This window comes from Brachyhypopomus gauderio, chromosome 11 (genome assembly GCF_052324685.1).
Source record: "Brachyhypopomus gauderio isolate BG-103 chromosome 11, BGAUD_0.2, whole genome shotgun sequence".
NCBI lineage: Eukaryota > Metazoa > Chordata > Actinopteri > Gymnotiformes > Hypopomidae > Brachyhypopomus > Brachyhypopomus gauderio.
Genome location: NC_135221.1, coordinates 3,958,220 through 3,970,719, shown reverse-complemented (window position 1 = coordinate 3,970,719; position 12,500 = coordinate 3,958,220).

Below are 12,500 nucleotides of genomic sequence, written 5' to 3'. Positions count from 1 at the left end.
AGAGAGGCTGATTCTTTGGTGCTTTGACCGGTGGGGATTTGGCCTCAGTCTCTGGACTGAAATAAGTCTCCCCGGCTTCTCTTTCCATTTTAATACAGCGCCTGTGTGGGCAGGGCTAGCTTTAATAAAGTAGCGGCATGTCTGTGGAACCAGGTGTAGCTTCAATCCCTTCATATTCTAAGTAAATCCTGCAGAAAGGTGTTGGGGGTAGAGGAAGTGGCTCGGGCCGCTCTGCTTTGCAGAGTTCATCTTTTTCCTCTACCTCCACACAGGGACTTTCCTGTCTTCCCCTTCAAACCACAGAATACTTCCCACTGGCCAAACTGTAAGAAACACACCAGCTCTACGTTCGAGGTGTCAGGCTGAATTTCATTTGTGTAAATTTACAATTCATGAAAGTTCTGCAGTTTCACCAGGACATTCGCTGTAATTTGCTGAAACTATTTTTGTTAAACCTTTTTTTTTGTAGAATTAATGCTGTTAACTTACACAAAGGATGATGATGATACACCGGTGATCAGCTCACTTCAGAAGGTCCGTTCACCATCAGCTCAGAAATTCAAAAGCCAACAACCCACTTATGGAAAATGACTTGTTTTCATTTTGCAGTGTAAAGTTTCAGACCTGCCAGTGTAAAATGATAAGACGTATAAAATATATTAGTTTGCAGTATATAAAAACGCAAACTGATTCCACGTCTAGCAGGTGATGTTGAGACGGCAAAGATCGAGCACATCGTTAATGCTTCACTGACTGGTGGGAATAACTGGGGATACATTTTCTTAACATTTAATTATGAAATAATAAGCAAATTCATCAAACATGCTGATTCTACAACAAAGTCAATAGTCATGGAACACATTATCATAAGACATTTGTCCATGGCGTGACAATGCCTGGCACCCAGCCACTGACATGTTTTATTTAATAACGGGGGAATTCGTCAATGTTTGCCTTTCATTACGGCCGAACTTGAAAACAGAGACTGAAAGCTCTGAGAAGCCACATGCTTTTAAAAACCGAACGCCGCCGCCCAGCGACTGTCAAACTAGATAGGAGCATCTGGAGTGGGCAAAAGCTTTGGCAAGATGTCCGTTTAATGCGACTGTATTTTGTTTTTCCAGCTTCTCTCCATGATGCCTTCTCTTTTTTTTTTTGGGGGGGGGGGGGGGGGGGGGGTTGGGTTCTCTTGGCTGGCTCCTTAGGCTGACCACCCATTGGATGTGTTGGGGTTGGACAGGCGGGGGGCTCAGGGGACGACGAGCACCCTGCAGCAGGAGGACTTACACGGGGACAGACACGGGAGCCAATCACCCCAAATTCCCCCCGATACACACACACACACACACACACACACACACACACACACACACACACACACACACACACACACACACACACAGCTTGGGAGGACGGAGTTTCAGAGTGAGATTGGAAGCCCAGGGGAAAGAGGAAAGTGCATTTTTGTGTGAATGCCGAGTGCAGAGTACTAAGTAATATATCTCTCCCTCTCTCATTCACTCTCTTCTGCTGAGGAGCGAAGCATGCGTTTCCAAAGGCCGCCAGGACTGTGAGACCACGTCTGCTAAAGCCGACATTTTAGGTGAAAGTACATCACTGATTTCAGGCATAATCTGCCCGAGATTTGAAGAAACGCCTAGAAAATGGTGAGGACTTGTGGTGAGTATCTGGCTTTGGGAGGTCTGAGGTGTTGCTGTAAAAGGTGAAATCCTAAAATCATACAATAAGCCAGATAATATGGACGGGAACTCTAGACATGATACATTACTGAGGCAGGTGAGCTGAACACTGTCTTTGGTATCTTTTGTCCCTGTCCACCACCCAAAAGCAACATTCCTGTTACTGACCAAAGACTGATACCGATCAAAGATCAAAGACGTATGACAGGTTGACGTTACTTAGAATACCACACCAACTCTTCCAAGGAATTTGAATGATCCAAATGTTACATACCTTACTAATTAATGTTTTGACTAAAAGATAACAGTTCATTCCCAAAAGAGCTAATCTCAGTCAGATTAATATGATTCATTCATGTTCATTCATGACATCATCAGCAAACCTTAACAGCTTTTGTAATCTTTTCTAAAATTCGCTATTCTGTCTCCTTATTAGACATGCGTACAGCATACGGGTGTCTGACTTCTAACTCGTGCTTGTATCATTGAGTATATGTGTACGATTGAGAGAGAGAGAGAGTGAGTGAGTGAGAGAGAGAGGGAGAGAGATGAGGATTGTCTGTCTTTCGGTTCAGAACAGATGTTCCTAGAAGTATAGAAGGCAGAGGTGACAGGTTAGAGGTGAAAGCCAGGGTTCCTGTGAGTGTTAGGGTTAAGTTTAGGGTGAAAGGTCATTTTCAGGCCAGGGTTATGGTCAGGTTGAGGTCAGTTCAGGGTCAGGGTGCCCACTACCCTCAGGGCAAAATGCAAACGATCAGGCAAAATTCTTCCTCCCAATTAGCCATAATGAGATTTGTGGGTTAACTTTGTTTTGGCATTCCCATGTTCAACAATTAAATGGGATTGCTTTTTCAAAAATGTAAACAAATCATTCTTGTGCTAACTCTCGTCATTATATGTATGGTTCAACCATGACAGTAACTAAGCACTATTCGTTTACACTGAGTACACTACAGCCATGCTTGTAAGTGCGTAGAATATGTATTTTATTGTATTTGAATTGATTTTAACAGTGGTTTCAGAAAGCAAGGATGACTGAACGCTGTTTTATTGAGGGAACACAACAGCTTAATCACAAGGTTCCAGCTGCGTTGACGTCTGTGATTTATCTACAGTGGCAACAGAACCTCTTCTTCTTTTTTTTTTATTCCTATGGTATCTTTCTGCAGTTGTTAGTGATGTCATCCCAGCCTGTCACCACCAGCACTGAGAGGTAAGGCTCTCTTGCTCACAGAGCAATGCATTCTGGGAAGGCTCCTGTCCAGAGTGAACTTGGCCCAGTGGCCACTCGACACCCAGCATGTATGAGACAACGCGCCTTGTCCTGCAGCTTCCTAGAAAGGCTCGGATTCCGTTAACCAAAATAACTTACAGCATCAACACCGGTGCCTGCGATGCAAATGTTGCAGATTCGTCAAGGAAAGACGCCAAAGCTGCAGGCAAGACGGCGACCAGACAGTGTCTGCAAATCTGTCCCGAGCCACGAGTGTTGTTTGACTATTATTCACTGTAGAAAAACGCTTGCCTTGTGTGTGAAACTATGAAACCCTGAAACTATGCTCTTAACTTTCAGTGGATCAGTATTACATTTACAGACACAGGCAGGAGCTAAATCTTAAACAGCAACACAAAACTTTTTATTGCTAATATCTGACCTGGAGCAATTCATCGTTATTAACTAACATAAATCCAACTGTTCTGATATATACACCTAAATATTTTTTCTCTCTCTCTTTCTCTCTCTCTGTTTTTTTTTCTTTCCTGTAGGTGAGATGGGTCACCTTGTGGCTTTTGAAGGCTTAGAATCTCATAATATGAGTTTTCAGATGTTTAGCTATGTGGTGCCTACAAAACAACATTTATAACCTGGAAGAGACGAGTTTGCCTAAACCCGCTGCCTTTCCCGCTACAGAGTGCATCGCAAATGCAATAACAATTACGCAGCCTTGAACTCGGAGTAGCTTACGTGAACGGGTCACACAGGGCGGACGGGTTTGATATAAACTGTGCTGTCACGGTAGTGTTTTCATTCTGGGACCCTGATTTATTTAGTCGGGCCTGTAGCTCGTTACGAGCGCGCATTCCTCTCGTGTGGTGACAAACTGGCGAACGGCGCAGGGTGCGCGCAGCGCGGCGAGACATATGTTGCCGTTTAAAATGATATTGTCTGAAGTTAATGACTTACACAGGCTTATAGGTATAAATGGTTGATCCTCGGTGCTAATTTCATTGGTTGAACAGGCCCAATAAAAAGGTCATTACGCCTGGTTTGTGTTTAACTCGCATTTAATTCCACGGTGTGAGAGGTTCACGGAACTGTATTGATTACGTGACAGCTTAACAACCAGCTGTTTAATAAATCGGCCTTGCTGAATTAGAGAGGGAGCAGAGGAGAGAGAGAGAAAGACAGAGGTGAGGAGGAGGAGGAGGAGGAGGAGGGTGTGCTGAGGCTTCATTGCTAGTCGTCGTGATGGAAACCCTTTCTCCTTGCTCCTGACAAATTTATGTTAACAAGCAAATTAGCCACACCGTGAAGAGGCAGAGAGCGATCAATAGCGACAATAAAAAAAGAAAGGAGGAAAAAAAAAGTTGTTGCTGACCACATACTGTCTGCGAATGTAAACTGCCCCGGCCTGTCCCCAAGGCCCGTCTACAATAACCCACCGCAGAGAGAGACACAAAAGGTATCGACACGCCGGGTGCTTCAATTTCCCCAGACGGCCCCTGCTGTCACATCAAAACGCGCATTAGTCACAAACGCGCCCGGCGCGGGTCTCCAGGCGCGCGCTGTCATCTTGAAAGTTGTGCCACCGGCAAAAAAAGGGACATCTGGTTTGAGAGGAGTGCTTGGGACAGCACAGGGCCAGGAGGCTTGCTTCTGATAAAAGGCTGAAAACACAGGCGCTTGAGAGCTGTCAAGCTTTGTTAAAAAGAGCAAGCCGAAGAAAGAGAAGAAGTGGAGGTGAAACCTGGGGGAGTGGCGCGCGACTGAAATGGATATTCGCTCGAATTGCATGAACTCGACCGCGCATTAAAAACCCCACTCCTGTCTTTCATTTGCTCGTTTACGTTTCTAAAATAAAAGTAATGGAGGTGATTTTCTTTTTACTATTAAAACCTTTACTCATTACTCAACCTTTACTCAAAAAACAAAAGCAAAAAAAAAAACCAAAACAAAAACTTTTAATGTAAAAAAAAACACGATCTTGAAACATTGGGATTTATCAATAAAACTAATTCAACCTGTGTTATATCTTATGGTGCATATGCTCAAAATTATTATTACTATTAGTGCTTTTGTCGATAATAATAATAATAATAATAATAATAATAATAATAATAATAATAATAATAATAAGATGATGATGATGATTATTATTATTATTATCATTAATATTATTATTATTATTATTGCAACATATAGGCTAGTGAAAAGGCAAGCATATAATTGCAAGTTTAAAAGTCACAATTGATATCTTATGAATTCTCACTCTAAACCTTCAATCTAAATGTATACACAATCTAAGTAAATGACCGAATGGACAAACAGTCAATTTGATATCAGTAATATCTATTTCACGCCCTGCCTGTTCCCTCAGCTCCTGGGGTCTCGACGGTGCTGACGGCTGTCGTAACGCGAGCGTGTAGCCTTGTACAGATCACTCAGCGCCCCTCAGCTGGGTGCCATGTTCCGCTAGCGTGTCCTTCAGTACCCAAACAGGTGTGCCCTGTCTCCGGGTGTCCGGGGCCCATGACGTGCCACTGTGGCTCTCACTGGTCATCACTCAGCTGGGTCTAAGTGACCTGCCTTCCCTTGTTAGGGCTCTATTAATCAGCTGGGTGCGTGTGAACAGCCCAACACCTCCCCGTAAATGTTTAATGGGCCCCCGCGCTAGATCAATGACTCAGTTTAGCCAAGACAACATTACACCAAGGGCCAGACGCCCCGGTCTCATTGGACAGCTTGGTTAGGACATGACCTATCAGTCTTAAAGAAGACTTATCAGGACAATGGACACTGACAAAGATGTGTCACTCAGTTAATGAACACAGAGAAGTCACCATTAGGCATTTCTCATGTGCTAATTAGAGTAATGACTGAGACGCTATTGCCTGGCTGTGAGTCAGAGGCTGTGACCGCAGTAAATCTGAGCACCTATAATCTAAAATAAACAAACAATGAAATACATTAAATGAAATATAATAACTAATAAATCACTAAACTTTCCAGATTTCTGGTTTTATATTAGGAAATGAGGACAAATGTCTCTTGTTTGGTTACTTTCCTGTCTGAGTGTTTGAGGTTGAGTGAGTTGATCCAAGACACCGTACAAGACTGCGGGTATCACGACAACTCCTCCAGTGTCTAATTTAAGCCAGAAGCCACTCCAGAAGAGCCCATGGAGACCCACGGCTCCGCCCCTAATAGGCCGGCTTCCTGTTTCTGCATTGCATTCTTTTCATGAAGCTGAAAGCTCATTACTAAATTATATGGTATACACATCTGTATTATTATGAGTTATTAAGCGACACTAATAATATGAGTATAATAATATGAAATACTGCTATTAAATACTAACAGATTGTAGGTGCTATAGATAGCATAAAAATACTACTACATATACTATAGTATATGAAATACCAATAGATAATTTTCATTTGTTGAATGAATATTACAATACAACAGCATTTCAAAAATGTTCAGTACCAAACTTGTTACATCCGATGTGTACCAGCAGCTGTTTCAGGGTGTTTGTGTGTGAGCAGAGAGTACTGTGTCTCTTCTGTTATCTACAGAGTCAGCTCAGACAGATGATCAATATGATAAACTCTCAAGGACAGTCCAATTAGGGGGTCTGGGTAAATGGGAGAGCTTCTCAGAGACATCAGGCTCCAGATCGGCCCACACTGAGGTTCTGGACCGGCAGTGTGTCCAATCCTGTAAGTGGCTTTATAGGGCAACGTCTGATCCTCTTTCATTCAATCACCTGAGTCATATGGCAAATGAATACATATGGAACATTACCTGTGGAAATAAAACAGCAAATAAATAATGATAAATTGATAAATGATAAATAAATAATATAATAATATATAATAATAAATCTCTCTCTCTCTCTCTCGCTCTCTCTCTCTCTCTCTGAGAGGAAGAGAAGAGAAAGCCATGTCTTGAACAAGTGGTCTAAGGGAGACCTTGTTGTGGTGATCAGTGGGCCATTAGTTATTGGGATTGCGTACTCTGGTTCTGCAGGAAGACTTCCATTTGTTTCTGATACTTGCTGTGTGTGTGGTGGAGAATCATGATGGAGGTCTCACAGAACAGCACTCAGCTTTGGCTCCTGGACCTGGTGTTAACTGCCCAACACAATCGAAATGGTTTCATAAGATCTGTGCAAAACTGTAAACACAATTACGATGGTTTGTTTGGAATCCGTGAAGATCTAGAGAATATGTTCATATTTAATTACTGAAAGGCTAAAAAAGTAGCTGTTGAAAAAATCAATACTTTATTAGTGTATTGAATAAAAAAGGTAATTGGAGCAGTAATTACCTAACTACAATATCACACATACACATAATTATGTATACATTGATAATAGATGCAGGGTTTATATATATATATATATATATATATATATATATATATATATATATATATATATATATATATATATAATACTATAATTACTTAACAATTTTTCAATTACTTATAAATATTTATTAACTTTAAGAAGCAACTATATTGTTTAACAACACTAAGATTATTCTAAGAAAATTCCCCAACATACTTCAATGCACACACACGCGCACACACACACACACACACACACACACACACACACACACACACACACCATAGTACAAAATCTCAGTAAACTCTGCAGGCTTAAGTTGATCTCTCAGGTTGATATTAGCCTCTCTGTGGAATGCAGCCCTGAACAGAAAACAGAGTGAGTTGAAACTGGGAGTGATTCCGGGCTGACTGGGAACCAGCACCCCTTCTCCGGCCCACTCTGAAGGCACGAGCGCACGGCGATCCTGACGCCCAGAGCTTCATACGCATTAGTTCTTCTTGCTTCTCTTCCAGAAAAGTTCTGCTGAAAATATTTGGTGTAAATACACCAAAACAAACTAAAGATAAAAGACTTCTTGTCCTCATCATGATTTGAAGGTGACATTCACAAATAACAAATCCAGCAAACACACTTTCTAATCTGGCCCGGCTGGTAGAGTAAAAGAAGCTTCTAACGTTTTCAACTGAATGAGCAATGTATGGCTCACAAAGCTTGAAACGCACTGTTCCTCACACACACACACACACACACACACACACACACACACACACACACACACACACACACACACACACACACACACACACACACAAAAAAAAGTGGTAAAAAACAAAATAAATCAGCCTGTGTGTACGAGATACCCTGCGTTTGATGAGCTGTGCTGGTGGAATACCCTATTAAGCGGGAGGCAGGCCATGAAGGAAGAGAGGGCTTTAGTTTAAATTGAGTAGTGCCAACGCACATTTATTGGTGCTAATGTGCTACAGCTTGGCTGCGTGCTCGCCTGCGTGCGGCTCGGCCGCGTCCCAGTGCCTCTGCATCTGCCGGGGAACATAATAACCTTTTTAAGGGCTCCGCCCGTGTGACTCCCCTCCGATCCCCAATAAAGACCTCGGTGAGCCGTTAGCCCGCCGAGCCCCGCGGCCTGCTCCACACCACACCAATCTTTTGTTATTACACTGTTAATATGATTTCTTCTTCCCTTTTGCACTCTGATCTCTAGCTAGGAGCCGGAAAAGCCCTGATTTCACCTTACATGGGAGGATAGATGGGACACTGTTGAATTAAAGGTGGAGGATCCTGGAAAGTGAGGAGCTGAATTATATGACCTGAGGACCTGAAAATAGAGTATAAAAACAAGGACCTGATTAAATCTGGGTTTAATATGAGGATAATCATATTTATATAATTATAGAGTGTATTTTTTTATCACTATAGAGTACATTTTCATAGAAAGCGTCTTACAAGGCTACTTACAATTACTTAAATAAACAAACAAGTAAAAAATGAGCAATTAAATAAATTCTTTTATATGAAACATTCAAAAAATGAACTGAATTCTAAGTTTTTCCGTCTTTTGCTCTCCTCCTGAGATGAATCTTTGTGTAGATTGCGGAGTCCTGAGGGGCCTATAACCCTGCGTGTCCCATTGGGGTCTCCTGCTGACGGGGTGAGGGGCCCTGTCTGTCCCCTGCCCGCCCTGCTGCCTATTGATTAGCTCATTGATTAACAGATTGGAAATATTAACTGGGGGATGATCCATCTGAGATGGGCCGTGTCATTCTCGTTAAGCCTGAGAGTGACGATTGCCCTGCACAGACGAGGACAGCCTCTCATTAGCATCCTAATTAAGAGGCCATCAGATACCACTCAATCACAGAATACATCAGTGTGTGAGCACACACACACACACACACACACACACATACACACACACACACACACACACACACACACACACACACACACACACACACACACTCAAGCTCAAGCTAAGACTACACATGCTGGCATATTAAGGGTCATATAAATGCAAATATATCTACGATAAGAAATGCTGCTGTATTTTTTTCTAAAAAACTTTGTGTGATTTGCGTCAGAGAGAAATACATGTATACGAACCACAACATAAGACACGCTGTCTAAAATGTGAACCCGAGAACCTGGACCGAGTCAGGTGTCCACTCAAAGTCTAAACTAGTTAGACATTATTTTGAATTCTAGTCTGCCAAACTAGTTTATGCATGCTCTGCAAATTGCATATATGATGCTACATTACATTATCAATTTTTTTGTTTTTGTTTACAGTGTTCTGAATGACAGGAATCACAGGACCAGTTCTGTTGCCCAGTGTAACATTTACATTTACTTCTGAGCTGGCATGTATGTGCGGCTGCGTCTAAGTTCCCGTCTCCACTCGTGGGACTCCGGGTCTCCGTCCTGCCCCAGGCCCCTGGCTTCACTCCTCACGGGCCCTGCGTCTCACGCCTGGCTTCCACACTCTTGCTCACGCTGGCCGGGTAAAACGTGGCAGGCACAGATGCCTGCATGTGTCATCATGTCCGGTCCTCAAGCAGCTGATTTAAGGAGTCGTGGGGCCCACGAGGCGTCTGGGGGGGGGGGGGGGGTGCTTTGATTGGGGGGGGGTGATTGATTGAATCTCGTAGTGTTGTTGTCTGAGATCTTAACATGCCTGGAATTTATGACACTGGGAATAATGATGTCATATAAAAGACGGACACGGTGGAGGAGACATGTGTCTCCAGCGTCCTGCTCCCCTCCGAGGGGACACGCGCACACCACGCACCTGCGATTTTCCAAAGCGACTGCTCCTTTTGCAGCATTTTATGGAGAATTACACTCGTTGATTTTTGACATATATTGGGATCGATAGAGAGATATGTATGGTGAGGGGGTAATTCCATGCACACGACACTGTGTGAGGGACAGGGAATTTTATGAAGCTTTCTTGTATTACATACTTATTTTACCTGAGATTTCAGAATGCATTATTTTAAAATTAAAAAAATTTGGTTTGTAATGGTAATACCTGCTGTTCATGACAATCTATAGATTGCTGAAAACATCTCATGGATCTGAAGCAAATTTATCACAACTTTGAGATAATCTGGCTAAATGCAACAAGCAAATACACACAGTGATGAGGCGAACTTGAGTTTGACTGTGGAGGAACTTGTGAAGGTTAGAGCACCATCAAAGTTCATGTGCACTGAAGACCTGTCCCCCCACCCCAGAACACCAGCAGATGCACCATCTTCTCCCGCCATGCGTTAGTGCCGAATAATTACTCCCCCATCCCCAAAAAATGACAGGACTCTGACCCCAGACGAATTATTGAATTTTTATCGCCTGCCTTAGGCCATGTTGGGGCTATTCAATTTTAGCCTGAGGAGGACAACCTATTAAAGAGGATGAGACCAAAATGTCCTTCCTCAGATTGCAACCAGAAACCATTACAGACACAACGGCCCCAACATGGACGAACCATCCTCAGTTTGGGTGGACAAAAAGTAAACCCCCCCCCGCCCCAAACCTGCCCGATCTGTCTTCCTCATACACACACACACACACACACACACACACACACACACACACACACACAAACTCCTACCATCCCCCGTTTCCTGCCATCCGACCAGGAGAGCCGATGCAATTTACATGCACTGAAGACCTGGTGACAGGCAGCAATCAGACGGTGGAATAGGGTCAGTGCAGAGAAGAGGTGCCACATTACAGTCGACCGGCAAATCACTTATACTGGCCGCGACCTCCGACCCTCACTCATATCAACCCATTGCCCTTTAGTATAATTATGGGGACTAATCTTTGATCATCTGATTGGACAGTCCCTGCAGCCCTTCTTAATTTATTTTGCTGCTAATCCGTTCCTTCTCGCCCTCACAACCCGGCCGGCTTGCTAATAAACAGTTCGGGTACTGCCATCTCAGGGTGTAAGTGAAATCCTCGAAAGAGTCCAAAGGTCAAAGTTATCTATTTATCAATTTATCTGTTCGTCTGTCTGTCAAAACCGTGCACCTGTCGGTCTGACGGACGAGATGTAATTATCTCTGGATGACATTTACCGAAGGTCTAGAGGTTTCTGAATTTCTGCGACATTTGAATATTCCACCATGGGCAAAGAGTTGATTAGGGTCGACATCTTTAACTAATCCAAGGAACAGCTTCATAATGTGACGGAATGAGACCCGCGGTGTAGAGGTTAACGATCAGGACGCAGTCTCACCTACACATAGCCCAATGATCCCCGCAAAGCACCGACACAAGACCAAAACAGAAGAGCAAACCAAGGTATGCCGTTGAAAACTGAAGGGAAAAGATTGGATCATTTATGCGTTAAGTGTATGTAACATGTATGTTACCATAACTTATGCTAACTGATTTTGTAGTGACACCCAGAAAAATTCTTAGAGATACACTTAGAGATAATTCATCACCTGAGATTTTTGTAGTGACCACACAGACCACACAGTGTAGGCTGGGTATATATATATATATATATATAAAAGTCCTCACCAGGATTTTGCTCAGGCTTCCTGGATTGTGTTGATTCCACTAATTTTACCTGGATTGCTAATTAGAAAATCTAGCAAGCTTGAGCAAAATCCTGGTGAGGACTTTTAATTGCGGCACCTGGAATTGACAGCACTAATATATATATATATATATATATATATATATATATATATATATATATATATATATATATATATATATATATATATATACCAGGACTGTAAGCACATGAGTTTTAAATGAATTTTGGAGACATCAGCGTGACACTGGAAGTGCTGTGTCTCCTGGGTCCGTGTGTCTTCTGGGTCCGTGTTAGGACAGTGGAGTCTACCATTCAACACTGTAACTCTGACTGCAGTGTTGATCTACCTGCACGCAACCCTCATTTTCAGCTAAAGACCTGAGAGATGGTCTCGAACCCTAAAGACAAACAGAGAGATTTTAACCTTCACCTTTAAAATACACAGTCCCACCATACAACTCTGGAGTCCCCACTGTAAATTTAACCTTGAGGCCTAAAACATACAGCCATCTGTTTAACCCTGACCCGATACACACACACACACACACACACACACAGTGCTATGGACGTGATTCCACACAGGCCAACTGTGCCCTGTTTCCCCAGTGGTAATATGCCCATCCTGACCTTAATTACTATTTCCTATTA